The 19,297-nt window shown below is 41.5% G+C and overlaps 1 protein-coding gene across 36 annotated transcripts in view; it reads right to left on the reverse strand.

The window, feature by feature from the left end:
• Positions 1-19,297, reverse strand: part of LOC118400733 (uncharacterized) — a 126,585-nt gene that overhangs the window by 27,182 nt on the left and 80,106 nt on the right. For 13 of the 36 annotated variants that reach the window (XR_008075317.1, XR_008075316.1, XR_008075318.1 and 10 more), the window contains 3 exons: positions 1,976-2,130; positions 719-808; positions 383-512 (listed from right to left, as the gene is read on the reverse strand). The exons of 9 other annotated variants lie outside the window; for them this stretch is intronic. The gene's annotated coding sequence lies outside the window, so the exon portion shown is untranslated. 14 more of the 36 variants (XR_008075307.1, XR_008075303.1, XR_008075301.1 and 11 more) reach the window with 7 other exon arrangements.

Here is a 19,297-nt window from a genome sequence, read left to right on the forward strand (position 1 = left end):
TGCTTTGCTGCGAAATAGGAAGCTGATTCTAGATTTAATTTTGGATTGGAGATGCTTAATGTGAGTCTGGAAGGAGAATTTACTGTCTAAATAGACACCTAGGTATTTGTAGTTGTCCACATTTTCTAAGTCAGAACCATCCAGAGTAGTGATGCTGGGCGGGCGGGCAGCTGTGAGCAGCGATCGGTTGAAGAGATAAGGTAGTTGTTGTGAAATTGTTAGATTACTTGTTAGATATTACTGCACAATCGGAAATAGAAGCACAAGCATTTCGCTACACTCGTATAAACATCTGCTAACCATGTACATGTGACCAATAACATGTCATTTGACTACAGAGTGAAAATGCACTGACATATCAGAGGTATAGGTATAGGCATACCAGTCAGATTTTCTTCATAGAAACTGCCTTCCTCTGATGATCCTGATGGCCCTGGGACATAACCATCTTCACTATTCTCAATACTAGATATCGAGTCATCAGTCTTGTATCCAAGCATAGCTTTGGTCAACTGTATTGCAGAAAAAAGCATCTTAGATAACTAGAGAGATAACACAAAGTATTTGGACTTTTTGATTAGTTATGGCTCTGTGCTCCTCTACTTCACATTTTGTTACAATACAATGAATATGGGATGAAAGTGCAGACTTGCCTGTCTTTGATTTACAAAGCAGATTCACAAGAACGATGTGCTGGTGTTGAATGACACTAACTTACGTAAACACTGTCAGTTCTGACCAACGGTTGTGCATCATCCAACACATGGACAATCGATCCAGAGGTACTGGCAGCCTCGGTGTATGACATCTAAGGATACAATAATATTAAATTAGTCATGTGCCACTTAGGCAATTGAATATGATTACACAATCCCCAGTATCCTCATTCTAAACAACTGACAAACCTGAGCTTCGGGATTTATTATTTCCTTTTCAAATCTGGCCTACACGTTGAATTATGTTTCTTTTAGAGTTTCCATATGTTTTCTTAGCCTCTGCAGTGCCTTCGTAAAGAAAGACAAGATTCTAAAAGAATGACAAGATTGCTCGGCACACAACAAAGGGGATGGGCTGGGGGACACCAATGACTGTTATCATTGACTGAATGAGGTCCCACAAACATCTATTACAAATTCCTTTTTTAAGACCACTTTCAAGGTAAAAAAAAGCAAGTATAAGCATAACATAAGCACATTATACAAGTTCCTGGATGCAACTAAAGCACATCTGCTTTTATGGATGGACTAAACGAGAAACAGTATCAGTGATATGGCTAAAGGAAGGCATGTGAATTGGCAGTACTACCAAATTTTACACAAGCCTTATTCCTGTTGTGGTGTTTCACTCTTTTGAGTGCAAAGCCAAACTAACTAGCAACTTATTTCTCTTTGGGTAAGAAAGGGTGATAAAAAAAACTGCCAAAACGTAAATAAAATAATTAAATTAGGCGATTTATTTAAATATTTCAGCACACATGCATGCTTATGACTTGACAAAACAGATGAAAAGGAACTGGCTTTTCTAGCTAGCTTGTAAACCAATTCAAGTTACACTGGCAATATTATTTTCCAATGCATGTAACATTGGGTTAACCACAAACATGTATTCTGAATCAAATACATTCTGACCAATTATGCTAAACTAGCACGCTAACCGTTAGCTAGCACGCTAACCACTAGCTAGCACGCTAATCATTAGCAAGCAGTAAATAAATATAAGGTAAAAACATGCAAAGTAACAATTGCACGTTAATGAATTGTTTGGATGAGCCTACCAATTTCAATCTCATGATGAAGTATATCTGATACAATGCGGCTTTCGGACATTGTCAATGCATGTTGGATTCCACCGAAAGACATACATACATGAGCTAACATTAATTACAAATAAAGACAAAGGGAACATGGATTGCTCGCCAATACACCACATACAATTTTAGTTAACATATTGATTAACAGTTTAGTAAATAGCTTACCTTCTTGCATGAATGTGAACGTCTGCAACCATCCTCCTCTTCCTTTAAAAAACGTGCTGCACAGCTACTTTTGTTGTGATCATGCTCAGGCAGAGACAGGCTTGCCAGGTCAATTTCACATTTCTAATAAATCCAGTGAAAACTCCCTTCAAAGCCTGAAAACGTGCACAATCTCAGCAGATTACAGGGAAATTAATTGATTTAAAAAAAAATATCATGTTGGTAACGGTGCAATATAGAAGTAGTATAAAAACTTGCAGATTTCTGAATATGTGTGCAATATTATTACTGTCACTGTCAAGTTCAGACCTTAGTTCCTTTATTATGTCTTTGTGTTAGTTTGGTCAGGGCGTGAGTTGGGGTGGGTAGTCTATGTTCTTTTTTCTATGTTGTATTTCTGTGTTTGGCCTGGTATGGTTCTCAATCAGACGCAGCTGTCGATCGATCGTTGAGAATCATACTTCGGTTGCCTGTTTTCCGCATTTTGGTTATCAGTGATTGTTTTCTATGTCTGTGTTTTCCACACAGAACTGTTTCGGTTTCAATTTGTGTAGGGTTCAGTTTTGATTAAAAATATGAGAACCGTAACCCAGCAGTTATATTAAATCTGCAGCTGTCTGCTTCCCTTACATGTGCAAGTTGAGACAGGGCCTCTTGACTCAAGCAAAGAAACCTTTGGCCAAATATTATGACAAACAAGCCTATTGGTCAGAAAATGTTGTTCAGCATTCTCGCATTTCATAACCACTGTGTTTAGATAGATCCTCATTTCCAATGTTGTAGTACATATAGTTCCACCTTAGAATTTGTCAGTGTTGCTATACACTGAAAACGTGAAGAATTATGACACTAAATTGTGAGTCAGATGTGCCACCTTCAGATTAATACAAATTTGAATCGGAACTTCACTTATATTAGTCCGCTCAGCACTTACCTCTTCTCCTTGGTCAACAAATCCAATGAAGAAATAAACATTCTACTAAAAGGGTATACTTCATAGCTCACAAGAAACCAACAACACACACCATAGATCATTTTCAACTGCAATAAAACTTTATAGAAACAGAATTCTTTGGAACATGGTGATGATAAATTAACATTTGCCTAACTAGAATAACAAGTAGATTAATATTAATCTCTAGTTGATACTGAGGGACATATTCTATCATCACACCAGTGTACTAGATACTCTGGATACTCCTAAGTGGTTGAAGCAGTCCATCTTCAGGAAGAGAACACTGTTCGAGAAGCTCCACACCCCAGGGATGAAAGTACTTTGACAGCTTGTGACTCCCGTTGGGTCTCATAGGAAAAGTCTGTTCCAACAGTACTTCCGACAGTAGCTGCTGCTGCTCATGCACAACAGCCTGGATCGGTGGGCGCTGGATCATTTCTGTCACCTGCCCTTTGTTGTTTGGGGTTGAAAGGGCAGTGGAGGTACTAGGATGGCAGGCAGGGCAGATGCTGGGATGATGCTGGTTGATCCTCTCTGGTCCATGGGAGGCCATGAGGTCTCAATAGGGCTCCCGATTGGCGCAGCGGTATAAGGCACTGGTCCCATAGGGCGGCTCACAATTGGCCCAGTGTCGTCCGGGTTAGGGTTTGGCCGGGGTAGGTCGTCATTGTAAATAAAAATGTGTTCTTAACTAACTTCACAATTTAAATAAAGGTAAAAAATAAAATGAAGGTGTGTGTGTGTGCGACCCCTTACAACTGGCTTTGCTCCATCTCTTCAGAAAGAGACTCTTCATCCATCTCCAAGATCGAGGGCAGTGATGGAGAGACACACACTGGGAAGAAAGGCCCAGACTTAAAGTTAACGTCCCAGTGAATGGGCTTCACTCTCTTCCTGCGCCCTCGTTGGCTATTCTCCCGCTCGGCCTTGGCACGGGAGGCGGGCATGTGCCCCCGCTTGATAGGAGGCTGTTCTGCCAGTGGGACCAAGGGGGTCAAGAGGGTATCAAAGGGGCACTTCTCACCCGCCTGCACGGCTCTCCTATTGGTCAGTAAAGGGGAGTGGTCAGTGCGACCTGTGTGGCTGGGCGTAGGTCTGGTCAGGGGTGACAGCCATCATCTCCACAGACTAAAGTTGGACCACAGAGGAACAACCTCTCAGTGCTACTGAAGGACAGGGGCTCAGAGGGTAATATGATTTGTTTGTCACCCAGTTGTTCCGGTAGCTGCTGGTCCAGCATAGCAGACCGGATCTGTAAGAGCTGGATCCTCTTCGACACACGCCGTGATCTGGAGTTGGCAGGCCGGGCTGGCACTGGGGAGGCAGGTGGGGCAGGCACTTGGCTGGAAGGAACCGGAGAAGCAGATGGAGTAGGCACCAGAAGGTCAGGCACATTGCTGACCATTGTGGTAGGCAATGGGATGGCCATCTGGGCAGGGGAGGCTGACACTGCAATGGTTGGCAGCACATGGAAGAAATTGGTGCTCTCCCTCCCATCCATGGAGTTTATAAGATCTAAGGTCTGGTTAGGGAACCTCAGAGTGCTGCCATCAGTATGTCTTGTTATCCTAGCTATCCCGGTCTTGGGTCGAGCCAGGCTTCTGCTGGCCTGGACCTCCGGCTGGAGGACATCCACAGGAGAACATGGCGGCTGCAAGAGGCTGCCGTCGGACAGAGACCGTCTGGCCTGAGCAGGAGGAGAGTGGGGCCTTTGGTCCTGGATGTTAGACCTCTGGAGAGGATTGGCCTGGATCCTGACCTCAGACTGGCTGCATGGAGTCCCAGATAAAGAAGCTACTGCCTTGGCTGCAGTGGAGCATAAATTGGGCCTCCGAGGGATGCTTCCTGATGTCTGTGGTCTGCTGGATTTAACATCTGGCTCCTTCTCGTGGCTGGAGGTAAATGTGCTCCCTCCGGTTTTGGTTTTAACCGGACCCAGACGCTTGCTACCCATCTGTCCCTCCAGCTGCAGACGAGGCGTGCGAGGCACCTTGAGGGTGTTTTTGTTCCTTTGGACAGTGAGAGAGGTCACAGTGAGCATTGGGAGCTTGATGGGTGGAGTGGCCATTGGAAGCCTTCCCATGTCAGCCCTCTCTTTAGTCACATCCATGTTGTGGAAGTGGGATCGGCTATTCTTTCTCCCTGGCGGCATTGGCTGTAGGACAATATCACTGGCACACCGGACACTGAGGATGTCTGTCAGGCTGTTCTCAGAACTGTTCTGACTGGTCTTTTGTATCCTAGTCCTGGACTTCCCTCTGTCTTTCATGGCTGTGAGAGTCACAGTGGAGGAGCAAACAACATGTTTGAGAATAAGAATATAGAATAAATTACATATATTACAATAGAATTTGATCAAAGTTGTTATTATAAACTAGTGTTTTTCCACTTTCAAAGGACATTCCAATTCCTGCCAAAATGTTCACAAATTCATAAAAATGAAAGATTTACAGACTAAGGCCTACCTTCAATTTGGACTTCCAGAAAATTTGCACACGTAGGATTTGACTTTACAGTTTGAACAATATATTCTTGAAAACAGAAACACAAGACCACAATACCTAGTTTAAAAAAATACTTTTTTTGTCACAAATCACAAAACATAACAGTTTTTCTTACAGTTATTGATCAAATAAAGTTGTCATAAGATAAAAGTAGTGTATTTGAGATGATTTCATTAAATTATAGGTCCTACCTCAGATATGGAAGAGCATCAATGACCTGTCTATGAAATGTCTATTTTAACAAGAGAATGCTTCATTATGACATCATGTACATTATGACATAGCAGCCATCCACATCATAAAAGTTTGTTAAAACCACTTGAATAGGCATGAAATGTCAAATTAAATACAATAGGCCTAATTCAACAATTGAATAAAAACAATACTTTGACAGTAATTATTCAGTTTATTGTCTTTTATTTTCATTACAGTAGTGGTTTTGAATTAATTAAAATGAGAGTAGGCCTGGTGAGTTTAGTAGAACTCGATCTCTCATTGAACACCTGTGTGGAACGTTCACAGCTGACGCCACAGACACCTTTGAAAAAAATTCACGATTTTAGTTTCATATTCAATTTATCAGCATATATGCACAACAAATAAATTCCCAGTACTCAAATAAATCTGATAATCGCAATTATCTATTTATTAGAGCATCCTCTTAGAATGAGAATCACTGTGGTGTCAATGTTTTTGATTATGTCCAAGTAGGAACATAGCTACAGGTATTTTTGACTTCTATACTATAATAGTAGTAGTTGTGTGTGTTTTCTTGTCGTGCATTCGTTTTGAGTCAACGCTAATCCCACAATATGTTGGTCCCGTTCGGTATTAGCACCGTCAGCCAATAGGGGAAGTGACATGCCTGATGCCTAAATTGATGTTGTCAACCAAACACATTTCAATTTCACTTTAGAAATACAATAAATAGCCTGTTAATTTGTCGACAAAACAATGGAATTAAGCCAGTGTCTTAGATTGAAGTATCCAAGCGGTAAATATATCCTTTAAAATGTTGAAATTTGGAAGCGTTGTCAACTAATCACAATTCAATATTACTTTTGTAATACAATAAATAACCATCTTACAAACTAATGTAACAGTATTTATTCAACATTAAAATAAGTAACAGATCTATGGCCACATTTTGAGGTTACTGTAACTATACATTTATTCCAATGTAATGTTCATCATACAAAGCGTGCATGTTCAAGACAGCATGCCTACTGTAGGTTGTGGCGGATCTGTGGAGATATTCACAATTGATGTTGTCTTAGTAGAATCTCGAACGACATTGATCACTTGCACAAGGTACTTTTAATGTATTCTCAACTTCAAACCAAGTAATTTGGTTTTGCTATTTGATGACGCACAGTGTGGTTTAGTCGCCAGGGTTGTGGGTGCGATTCCCACGGGTGACCAGTGTGACCGTATGCTAAATGACTAAAACGTAAATAACCAGTGATGGAAAAAGTACTCTATTGTCATACTTGAGTAAAAGTAAAGTTACCTTAGTAGAAAATGACTCAAATAAAAGTGAAAGTCAGCCAATAAAATACGACCTGAGTAAAAGTATAAAAGTATTTGGTTTTAAATATACTTCAGTATCAAAAGTAAATGAAGTTGCTAAATTATACTTAAGTATCAAAAGTAAAAATATGAATTTAAAATTCCTTATATTAAGCAAATCAGATCAGCCAGAGTCACACCCAGACATCATTTAAAAACAAATAATTTGTGTTTAGTGATTTGTGAGTCCGCCAGATCAGAGGCAGTAGGGATGACCAGGGATGTTCTCTTGATAAGTGTGGGAATTGGACCATTTTCGGTCCTGCTAAGCATTCAAAATGTAATGAGTACTTTTGGGTATCAGGGAAAACATATGGAGTAAAAAGTACATCATATTCTTTAGAAATGTTAAGTAAAAGTAAAATATGTCAAAAACATAAATAATAAAGTACAGATACAGTACTTTAAAGTATTTTTACTTAAATACTTTTTAAAAATCAAAATAAAGAAAGTTGCACACTCCATATATAAACTCCCAGTAATGTATTGGGTATTTACCAATGTTTTAGCATCACTGTGCCTTCTTCAGGGTCATGTTATGAAAACTTGAACCAGGTTATGTAGACAAACAGTGCAATTAGTGCCATAATGATTAAGTTAATTAGAATGAATTAGTGAATTTAAAAAACAAAACAATTGTTTATAGCATATTAAATATTAATATGTTATTGTTATCGTATAGAAACATCATTGAATATCGTACATCATATTAGCATCCACATACATTATTGTTTAATTCAATTTCACATATTTAATTGTTTCATATTTAATTTCATATTTGTTACATGTAATCTTTTGGTTCAACATTAATCTATAATGAGCATCATCAACAGGGGGAACATAAGGTGTACACTAGTAAGCTGTAGAAAGATTATATCAATTTATAAGACTTGTTCATAAAAGAAGGAATTGTACATAAGGGCCTGAGATCAAAGTCAATATTCAGACCACTAGGGGTCAATGTTTTTAGAGAGGATATCCTGTAAGGCTCCCTTTGTCGGCTTTTCCACATGAACAGATGATGAGATAGATTACTCCCGTGGTCTTGCATGAGATGATTACCCCTAACAGGGATGTTTCAACCTGTATGTGGGTGTCTGAAGAAGGATGTTTTTATAATGCTATTGCACTGTGCGCATGATCCACATTTGTAGTTCCCATTTGGGATAGGTGTCAAGAGTGTCTGAGTGAGCTCAGGGGGCATGTCAGATCTCACCAAGCTATCTCCAATATTGTGACCACGCTTATAGACCACCAGCGGGGATTCCTTGAAGGTGTGCAATTATTTTTTTTGTCTGATTGCAGAATATGCCAGTCCTTTTTCAGGATTGCTTTAATTTTCTCCGAACCCTTGGTGTATTTAGTGCAAAAGATGGTTGCGTTGTTTTTCTTCCTTGGTTGAGTTAAGTCATTCCTCTCTTGGTTTTTGAGATATTTTCATCATTGCAGCATCAAGAGTTTTGTCCTTGTAGCCTCTCATTTTCAATTGATCTGGCAATTTTTTTGCATTGCTGTCAAAAATCTGTCTGGTGGCCACAGATTTGTTTAATCCTGCATAACTGACTGTATGGTTGACCATTCTTGAGGGGAAGGGGATGCATACTATTTACACATAGCAAGGTATTGCGGTCTGTGGGCTTTGTATATAAGTCTGTGTGTACTGCATCATTCTATTTGATGATCCATTAGTCCAGGTAGTGTATTTTTCTCTCATCAGTCTGCATGGTGATTGAGGTATTCAGAGCTCTCGTTTAGTAGAGTTTGGAATTCATTTAGTTCCTGCTGACTTCCTTCCCAGAGCACAAAGACATCATCTATGTATCTCTTCCATAGGATGATTTTAGAAACTTTCACTGCGGAGTGAGCGACTTTATTTTGATAGTTTATCGTTTAGTTCCCCACACAAACACATTTTGCTGGGTGTGCACTAGCTCATGTTTTTTAATCTGCTTAAGAACTTTACACCACTGTAAATAACACACAAATGGGAGTTTATATATGGAGTGTGCGACTTTCTTTATTTTGATATAAAGTATTTAAGTAAAAATAATTTAAAGTACTGTATCTGTACTTTATTATTTATGTTTTTGACATATTTTACACTTACTTAACAACATTCCTGAAGAATATATTGTACTTTTTACTCCATACATTTCCCTGACACCCAAAAGTACTCATTACATGTTGAATGCTTAGCAGGACAGAAAATGGTCCAATTCCCACACTTATCAAGAGAACATCCCTGGTCATCCCTACTGCCTCTGATCTGGTGTACTCGCTAATCACTTCCACTATTTTTAAAACCAAATACTTTTAGACTTTTACTCAGGTAGTATTTTATTGGCTGACTTTCACTTTTATTTGAATAATTTTCTACTAAGGTAACTTTACTTTTACTCAAGTATGACAATTGAGACTTCCGGAAATGGCTAAGCTCTAACAAGACGTGTCTGCGTAGCGTCCTCAAACTTTCAAACCTTTTTAAGGCATTTGACATGGTTTACCTGTTTGTCAATAGTGAGTTGGAAGTTAAAACATCTATTGTATCGCCAAATTAAAAGATGCCCAATATGTCAAAGCCTCAGACAAGGCATGGAAAAATGCCCCTCTCTGACAGCCCTTCTTCGGATTCGGCAGATACTAGCTCGGAAGAAGCACCAGCATGGTTCAGAATGGAGATGGACGAGGGTATAACAAAAATCCAAGAGACACTTTCTGAACACCTCAGCAAAATTGATGTACTGGTCGATAAACTCCACGAAGACCAGATAGTCACAAAGGGACGAGTGATAATGTTAGAAAAAGCCCATGCTGACCACCAGGCTGCCATCCTGGACGTCCACGAGGAAGTGGACCAAAAATACAAGAAGTGAGAAGATGCCATCTCGAGGATGGCATCTCGAGGAGAAGTTAGATTATTACAAAGATTTCCAAAGGCGATCGAATTTGAGACTTCAAGGTTTCCCCAGAGGCAGTGGAGGGAAGAGACGCGATCTGCTTTCTACAGGAATGGATTCCCAAAATTCTGGATCTACCCCCTCCCGCGCACCCACTGGAGATCGAGAGGGCCCATCGCACCCTACGGAGGCGGCTGCCTGGCCAGGTTGCACCCAGGGCATTTGTCATTACAATTCTACACTACCAGAACAAGGTTCGCATCCTCTCTGCTGCCCGAGCAAAGGGAGAGCTCAAGTATGGAGATTCCAGAATCATGATCTTTCCAGATCTTTCTCCCACACTACACAAGAGGAGGATGGCTTTCTCCCCACTGAAGAGACTTCTGCGTCAGGCTGGCTTGGCATACGGCCTGAGCTACCCAGCGACTTTGTGGATCGAAACCAAGAATGGTGAGCGCACATTTGACTCTGTGAAGATGGCTGAAACATACATGAGGAAAGAACTTCCTGACTTGTCTACTACATCCCGAGGAACTGTCTTTTGAACTTGGATACAGTGGATAGTGAACTGTTAGCAAATGATGAAACAACGAAATTACTCATATGATCGACTGGCTGGATGGCTGGCTAGATGGCTAGTGCGATAATGACTAGCGAGGTAAAGTTGGATGTTAGCTAATGTTGGCTGTGCTACTTAGCCAGCTCGCTAAGTTTACAAGGTTGTAGCTTTAGCTACTATACGTCCACACTATGCCAGGTAGTTACAATTTTTCTGTATACTTTAATTTATGCAGAGGTCCAGTCGGGTTTGGTTAAATAGTTAGGTGGCTTTTGACTGGGTTTCAAGCCTAACTATGTTTATATTACTTCAGGGAATTTGAGCTACCATTATGTTTGTTGGCTTGTTTATTGATAGAGATATATGCTAGCGTTACTGATACTGAGACAGGGATAAGTTACTCGCTGGCCGCCTATTTGCCAACGAGCTGACAGCTTTACACTTGTGTATGTGCATACGTGTGTGTATGTGTGTGTGTATATATATAATATTTTGGGGGGACAGTGAACTCAGGAGGATGGTGATTGTTTAACTACTTGTCCCTATTTTATGAGAGATTATTGTTATCGTCTGTTAAAGGTTTTCATTTATACATCACAGCTTGATGTCTTTTTTTCCTGACCTGCTGGGGTGCGTTTGTGGTCATCGCTTTTGTCGCCTCGCGGCACAGGTCTCAGGGCGCATTGGGGAATGCCGATTGGTTGACATTTGGGTGTGCGTGTAGGTGACTATGAACGCACACAAGGTTTTTGTTGTTGTTGTTGAGACATGCTCAAGTGGGGCTAAATAGTCCGGTCATTATTGTTGTAATAAAATTGTATTTTGTTACTTGACTAACAATATTTTTATGCTACAAGGAACAGTCAATGTACTTCTAATTCCATATACATATAATTTAGAATTTACCTAATTAGAGCGATGCTATGCATAGTAGGTACATCTAGTTTAAAGACTAGCATCTAAGGATATGGATTCTTTCACTCCTTCAGTTGGGGAGGGGGTTGGGTGGGTTTGTGTTAGGGTCAGGGTATTAGCTCAAGAGATGTTTACTACTTTAAACTTTCATAATTTTATTTTGTACAAGTTGTAAACACTCAATGCAATTTTGTTTCTTTCCTTTTCCCTATTTCTTATTTTCTTTAAAGATGTCTGCTCCTAATAACTATACTTTTGTGACACTTAACATTAGGGATACTAAATGCCCAGTCAAGCGCAAACGCATTCTGAATGATCTAAAGCAGCATAAGGTTGATATAGCTCTTCAGGAGACACACCTGACTGACGCTGAGCATGATAAACTGAAGAGCGTGGGTGGGCCAAGTGCATTATTCATCTTTCAAATCTCGGGCATGAGGGGTGGCCATACTCATTAATAAGCATTGCCCTTTTCAGATACAATCTCAGAATAAAGACAAAGGGGGAAGGTTTGTGATCATTCAAGGTTTCATTAATACTGAGCCCTTTACCATTGTGGTTGTGTATGGTCCGAACCATGACGATCCTACATTTTACCAAGACATCTATTTGAAGTTAATGTGCCCATCATCAGAGATAATAATGGCAGGGGATTTTAACTTGGTACTGGACCCTTCCAGTGATAGATCTTCCTCTAATAGTATCAACCTCACACAGGAAGCTAAAATGTTAAAAGCAGAAATGAAACACTTTGGACTTGTAGACTTATGGAGATTTCACAACCTAAAGGTTAAAGAATACTCATTTTACTCCCCTGTCCATAACAATTACTCTAGAAGAGACGTATAACTTATTCCTGCAGCCTGGGGAAGTTTAACTACTGGGTGTAAGTACTTACCAAGATATATATCAGATCATTCTGCCCTGCTGGCTTCAGTACCAGTTTGTAGAGCACAGCCACCCTCAAGAAGATGGAGGTTTGGTATATACTTACTAAATAGTCCCACATTTGTAACATTTCATTTTTTTAGCACCAATAACAACTCTGCCTCCTCCCTAATTTTATGAGAAGCTCTCCTTGCATATCTGAGGGGGCAAATCATACCCTTTAGTTCAGATGCTTGTCAGATGTATAAGGCTCAAGTAGATTCGTTGGAGAATGAAATTACAGATCTGGAAAATGAACATAGTGTAACATTTGACGACTCAACTCTACAACAATTAGACTCAAAGCGATTGGAATATAACACCCTGACGATCCATGAAGTGGAAAATCCTCTCAGGAGAACAAAACAAAACCACTACGAACATGGAGATAAAGCAGGAAAGTTGCTTCCTTGGCAGATAAGAGAGGATGCTAGTAGAGTTATTAGCTCTATTAAGCTACCCATTAACACAGTTGTTCACAGACCTGAGGAAATTAATATAGTCTTCAGGGAGTTTTATGAAACATTGTACAAGTCTGAAGGGGATGCCCCTGCCACAATGCATGAGTTTTTGAACAAACCCAATTTACAAACTTTAACTGATGAGGATAGAGAGCACTTGGAGAAAGAGATAACATCAGAGGAAATTAGGGAATCCATTTTCAACACTGCTGGGGGAAAATCACCAGGGTTAGACGGATTCCCTATTGAATTCTATCGATCCTTTTTACCCAAACTAATTGAGCCTCTTTGCAGTATGTGTAATTATGCCATAGAGACAGAAAAGCTCACAGACACACTTGAACAGGCACTGATCACAGTTTTGTTAAAACCTGGGAAAGATCCTATGCTTTGTGTGTCGTATAGACCAATATCTATCTCTATTGAACACTTCATATAAGATTCTTGCGAAACTCATTGCTTTTAGACTGGATCAGGTTCTACCGGACTTGGTTGATATGGACCAAACAGGCTTTGTAAGAAACCGCTCATCTCCTGATAATATCAGAAGATTATTTAATATTATGCATTATGTAGAGAATGACCAAGAATCTGTATTGGTGGCATCATTAGATGCGGAATGAGCTTTTGACCGCATAGAATGGAACTACCTGTTAGAAGTTTAAAAGAGAATGAATATTGGACCTTAGTATGTAGGTCTGATGAGATTAATGTACAAATGTCCGGTAGCTCAGATCCTGACTAATGGAAACATTTCCTCACAGTTCTCCCTGTCATGTGGCATAAGACAGGGTTGTCCCACTAGTCTGCTCCTATTTTCTTTGGCTATAGAGCCACTGGCAGAAGCTTTTAGATCTCATCCATCCATGGTGTTTGTATAGTTGGACGTGAACATCTGGTCTCGCTATATGCCGATGACATTTTGCTTTACCTCACTAAACAAGAAATTTCACTCCGAACATTAGTTGACATCCTAAACGAATATGGGATCTTTTCAGGATATAAAATAAATCGAAGAACATAATTATGCCTTTTAACAGGGCAGCTATGCAGAACCCAATCTTAGACCAACCGTTTTCTTGGAAACCACAGAAAATGACATATCTTGGATTTCAAATTCCTTCTGAAATTATTAAGACATATCAACTGAACTATAATCCACTTCTCAAAAAGTTTGGGGAGGAATTGGATAGATGGCGGGATTTACCAATTTCTCTTATTGGGCGGGTCAATTTTGTAAAGATGAATATATTACCAAAATTCTTGTACCTTTTTCAAACCTTTCCCTTTCCTTTTCCCAAAGTATTTTCCCAACTTAATAGGAAGATTTCTTCATTTCTGTGGAAAGGGAAACCCTCCAGAGTGAAACTCACAACTTTATGCAAACCATACTCAGAAGGAGGACTCACTCTACCTGACTTCCAGTTGTATCAAATCAAACCTATTTATATAGCCCTTCGCCCAGCCTAAAACCCCAAACAGCAAGCAATGCAGGTGTAGAAGCACGGTCGCTAGGAAAAACTCCCTAGAAAGGCCAAAACCTAGGAAGAAACCTAGAGAGGAACCAGGCTATGTGGGGTGGCCAGTCCTCTTCTGGCTGTGCCGGGTGGAGATTATAACAGAACATGGCCAAGGTGTTCAAATGTTCATAAATGACCAGCATGGTCGAATAATAATAAGGCAGAACAGTTGAAACTGAAGCAGCAGCACGGCCAGGTGGACTGGGGAGAAAGAGAGAAGGAGAGAATTAGAGAACGCACACTTAGATTCACACAGGACACCGAATAGGACAGGAGAAGTACTCCAGATATAACAAACTGACCCTAGCCCCCCGACACATAAACTACTGCAGCATAAATACTGGAGGCTGAGACAGGAGGGGTCAGGAGACACTGTGGCCCCATCCGAGGACACCCCCGGACAGGGCCAAACAGGAAGGATATAACCCCACCCACTTTGCCAAAGCACAGCCCCCACACCACTAGAGGGATATCTTCAACCACCAACTTACCATCCTGAGACAAGGCTGAGTATAGCCCACAAAGATCTCCGCCATGGCACAACCCAAGGGGGGGCGCCAACCCAGACAGGATGACCACATCAGTGAATCAACCCACTCAGGTGACGCACCCCTTCCAGGGACGGCATGAGAGAGCCCCAGTAAGCCAGTGACTCAGCCCCTGTAATAGGGTTAGAGGCAGAGGATCCCAGTGGAAAGAGGGGAACCGGCCAGGCAGAGACAGCAAGGGCGGTTCGTTGCTCCAGAGCCTTTCCGTTCACCTTCCCACTCCTGGGCCAGACTACACTCAATCATATGACCCACTGAAGAGATGAGTCTTCAGTAAAGACTTAAAGGATTAGACTGAGTTTGCGTCTCTGACATGGGTAGGCAGACCGTTCCATAAAAATGGAGCTCTATAGGAGAAAGCCCTGCCTCCAGCTGTTTGCTTAGAAATTCTAGGGACAATTAGGAGGCCTGCGTCTTGTGACCGTAGCGTACGTGTAGGTATGTACGGCAGGACCAAATCAGAGAGATAGGTAGGAGCAAGCCCATGTAATGCTTTGTAGGTTAGCAGTAAAACCTTGAAATCAGCCCTTGCTTTGACAGGAAGCCAGTGTAGAGAGGCTAGCACTGGAGTAATATGATCAATTTTTGGGTTCTAGTCAGGATTCTAGCAGCCGTATTTAGCACTAACTGAAGTTTATTTAGTGCTTTATCCGGGTAGCCGGAAAGTAGAGCATTGCAGTAGTCTAACCTAGAAGTGCCAAAAGCATGGATAAATTTTTCTGCATCATTTTTGGACAGAATGTTTTGCCTTGTTACATAGCTGTCCTGGAAATGGTCTTGATATGTTCTTCAAAAGAGAGATCAGGGTCCAGAGTAACGCCGAGGTCCTTCACAGTTTTATTTGAGATGACTGTACAACCATTGAGATTAATTGTCAGATTCAACAGAAGATCTCTTTGTTTCTTGGGACCTAGAACAAGCATCTCTGTTTTGTCCGAGTTTAAAAGTAGAACGTTTGCAGCCATCCACTTCCTTATGTCTGAAACACATGCTTCTAGCAAGGGCAATTTTGGGGCTTCACCACATTTCATTGAAATGTACAGCTGTGTGTCATCCGCATAGCAGTGAAAGTTAACATTATGTTTTCGAATAACATCCCCAAGAGGTAAAATATATAGTGAAAACAATAGTGGTCCTAAAACGGAACCTTGAGGAACACCGAAATTTACAGTTGATTTGTCAGAGGACAAACCATTCACAGAGACAAACTGATATCTTTCCGACAGATAAGATCTAAACCAGGCCAGAACTTGTCCGTGTAGACCAATTTGGGTTTCCAATCTCTCCAAAAGAATGTGGTGATCGATGGTATCAAAAGCAGCACTAAGGTCTAGGAGCACGAGGACAGATGCAGAGCCTCGGTACGATGCCATTAAAATGTCATTTACCACCTTCACAAGTGCCGTCTCAGTGCTATGATGGGGTCTAAAACCAGACTGAAGCATTTCGTATACATTGTTTGTCTTCAGGAAGGCAGTGAGTTGCTGCGCAACAGCCTTTTCTAAAATTTTTGAGAGGAATGTAAGATTCTATATAGGCCGATAGTTTTTTATATTTTCTAGGTCAAGGTTTGGCTTTTTCAAGAGAGGCTTTATTACTGCCACTTTTAGTGAGTTTGGTACACATCCGATGGATAGAGAGCCGTTTATTATGTTCAACATAGGAGGGCCAAGCACAGGAAGGAGCTCTTTCAGTAGTTTCGTTGGAATAGGGTCCAGTATGCAGCTTGAAGGTTTAGAGGCCATGATTATTTTCATCATTGTGTCAAGAGATATAGTACTAAAACACTTGAGCGTCTCTCTTGATCCTAGGTCCTGGCAGAGTTGTGCAGACTCAGGACAACTGAGCTTTGAAGGAATACGCAGATTTAAAGAGGAGTCCGTAATTTGATTTCTAATAATCATAATCTTTTCCTCAAAAAAGTTCATGAATTTATCACTGCTAAAGTGAAAGTTATCCTCTCTTGGGGAATGCTGCTTTTTAGTTAGCTTTGCGACAGTATCAAAAAGGAATTTTGGATTGTTCTTATTTTCCTCAATTAAGTTAGAAAAATAGGATGATCGAGCAGCAGTAAGGGCTCTTCGGTACTGCACGGTACTGTCTTTTCAAGCTCGTCGGAAGACTTCCAGTTTGGTGTGGCGCCATTTCCGTTCCAATTTTCTGGAAGCTTGCTTCAGAGCTCGGTTATTTTCTGTGTACCAGGGAGCTAGTTTCTTATGAGAAATGTTTTTAGTTTTTAGGGGTGCAACTGCATCTAGGGTATTGCGCAAGGTTAAATTGAGTTCCTCAGTTAGGTGGTTAACTGATTTTTGTCCTCTGGCGTCCTTGGGTAGACAGAGGGAATCTGGAAGGACATCAAGGAATCTTTGTGTTGTCTGTGAATTTATAGCACGACTTTTGATGTGCCTTGGTTGGGGTCTGAGCAGATTATTTGTTGCAATTCCAAACGTAATAAAATGGTGGTCCGATAGTCCATGATTATGAGGAAAAACATTAAGATACACAACATTTATTCCATGGGACGATGAGTCGATGAAGGCTCCGAAAGCCTTTTGGAGTGGGTCTGTGGAATTTTCCATGTGAATATTAAAGTCACCAAAGATTAGAATATTATCTGCTATGACTACAAGGTCCGATAGGAATTCAGGGAACTCAGTGAGGAACGCTGTATATGGCCCAGGAGGCCTGTAAACAGTAGCTATAAAAAGTGATTGAGTAGGCTGCATAGATCCGTCACTCCTCAGCAGGTCAGGCTTGGTCCTGTTTGTGGGTGAGTCCCAGAAAGAGGGCCAATTATCTACAAATTCTATCTTTTGGGAGGGGCAGAAAACAGTTCTGTGGAGCTCATCACTCCCCCTAACTGGGAGGGGGCCAGAGACAATTACTCGATGCGGACACATCTTTCTAGCTGATTTACACGCAGAAGCTATGTTGCGCTTGGTGATCTCTGACTGTTTCATCCTAACATCGTTGGTGCTGACGTGGATAACAATATCTCTATACTCTCTACACTCGCCAGTTTTAGCTTTAGCCAGCACCATCTTCAGATTAGCCTTAACGTCGGTAGCCCTGCCCCCTGGTAAACCGTGTATGATCGCTGGATGATTCGTTTTAAGTCTGCGGGTAATGGAGTCGCCAATGACTACAGTTTTCAATTTGTCAGAGCTAATGGTGGGAAGCTTCGGCATCTCAGATCCCGTAACGGGAGGAGTAGAGACCAGAGAAGATTCGGCCTCTGACTCTGACTGAAAACCGGTTGAAAGTTTCTGTCGGCTGAATGAGCGACACCGGTTGAGCGTTCCTACAGCATTTCCTTCCAGAAACCGTGAGAAGGTTGTCCGGCTGCGGGGACCGTGCGAGGGGATTTATACTACTATCTGTACTTACTGATGGCACAGACGCTGTTTCATCCTTTCCTACACTGAAATTACCCTTGCCTAACGATTGCGTCTGAAGCTGGGCTTGTAGCACAGCTATCCTCGCCGTAAGGCGACCGTTCTCCTGTATATTATGAGTACAGCGACTGCAATTAGAAGGCATCATGTTAATGTTACTACTTAGCTTCGGCTGTTGGAGGTACTGACGAATCGTGTCCAGATAAAGCGTCCGGAGTGAAAAAGTTGAGGAAAAAAAACAAAAATAAAAACGGTAATTAAAAAGTTAAAAACCGTAAAGTTGTCAGGTAGCAAAATAGGTTGGCAACAAAACGCACAGCAACTCGAAAACAAGTCTGCAAGTTGTGACCGGAAATGATGTCAGAGAATGTATTACTGAGCATCTCAGTTAAACTGTGTGGATATGGCCTCCCGGGTGGCGCAGTGGTTAAGTGGTTAAGCCATCAGAGTCCCTGGGTTCGCGCCCAGGCTCTGTCGTAACCAGCCGCGACCGGGAGGTCTGTGGGGTGACGCACAATTGGCCTAGCGTCGCCCGGGTTAGGGAGGGCTTGGTCGGTAGGGGTGTCCTTGTCTCATCGCGCACCAGCGACTCCTGTGGCGGGCTGGGCGCAGTGTGCGCTAGCCAAGGTGGCCAGGTGCACGGTGTTTCCTCCGGCGCATTGGTGCGGCTGGCTTCCGGGTTGGATGCGCACTGTGTTAAGAAGCAGTGCGCCTTGGTTGGGTTGTGTATCGGAGGACGCATGACTTTCAACCTTCGTCTCTCCCGAGCCCGTACGGGAGTTGTAGCGATGAGACAAGATAGTAGCTACTACAACAATTGGATACCACGAAATTGGGGAGAAAAAGGGGTCAAATTAAAAAAAAAAATATATATATATAAACTGTGTGGATATGGCAGGATACAACAACAAGTTCACCCTCTGGGAGACAGATAGAGGAGGAGTGTCTAACCCCTGATACATTGGCATCTATACCTTATATTAGCCCACCTAAAGCTTTGTTAGGTCTCATAAACAACCCTTTCATTAAAAACACTTTAAATCTATGGATTGAAGTCTGTAAACAAACAGAA

Source organism: Oncorhynchus keta, chromosome 22, assembly GCF_023373465.1.
Source record: "Oncorhynchus keta strain PuntledgeMale-10-30-2019 chromosome 22, Oket_V2, whole genome shotgun sequence".
NCBI classification, from domain to species: Eukaryota; Metazoa; Chordata; class Actinopteri; order Salmoniformes; family Salmonidae; genus Oncorhynchus; species Oncorhynchus keta.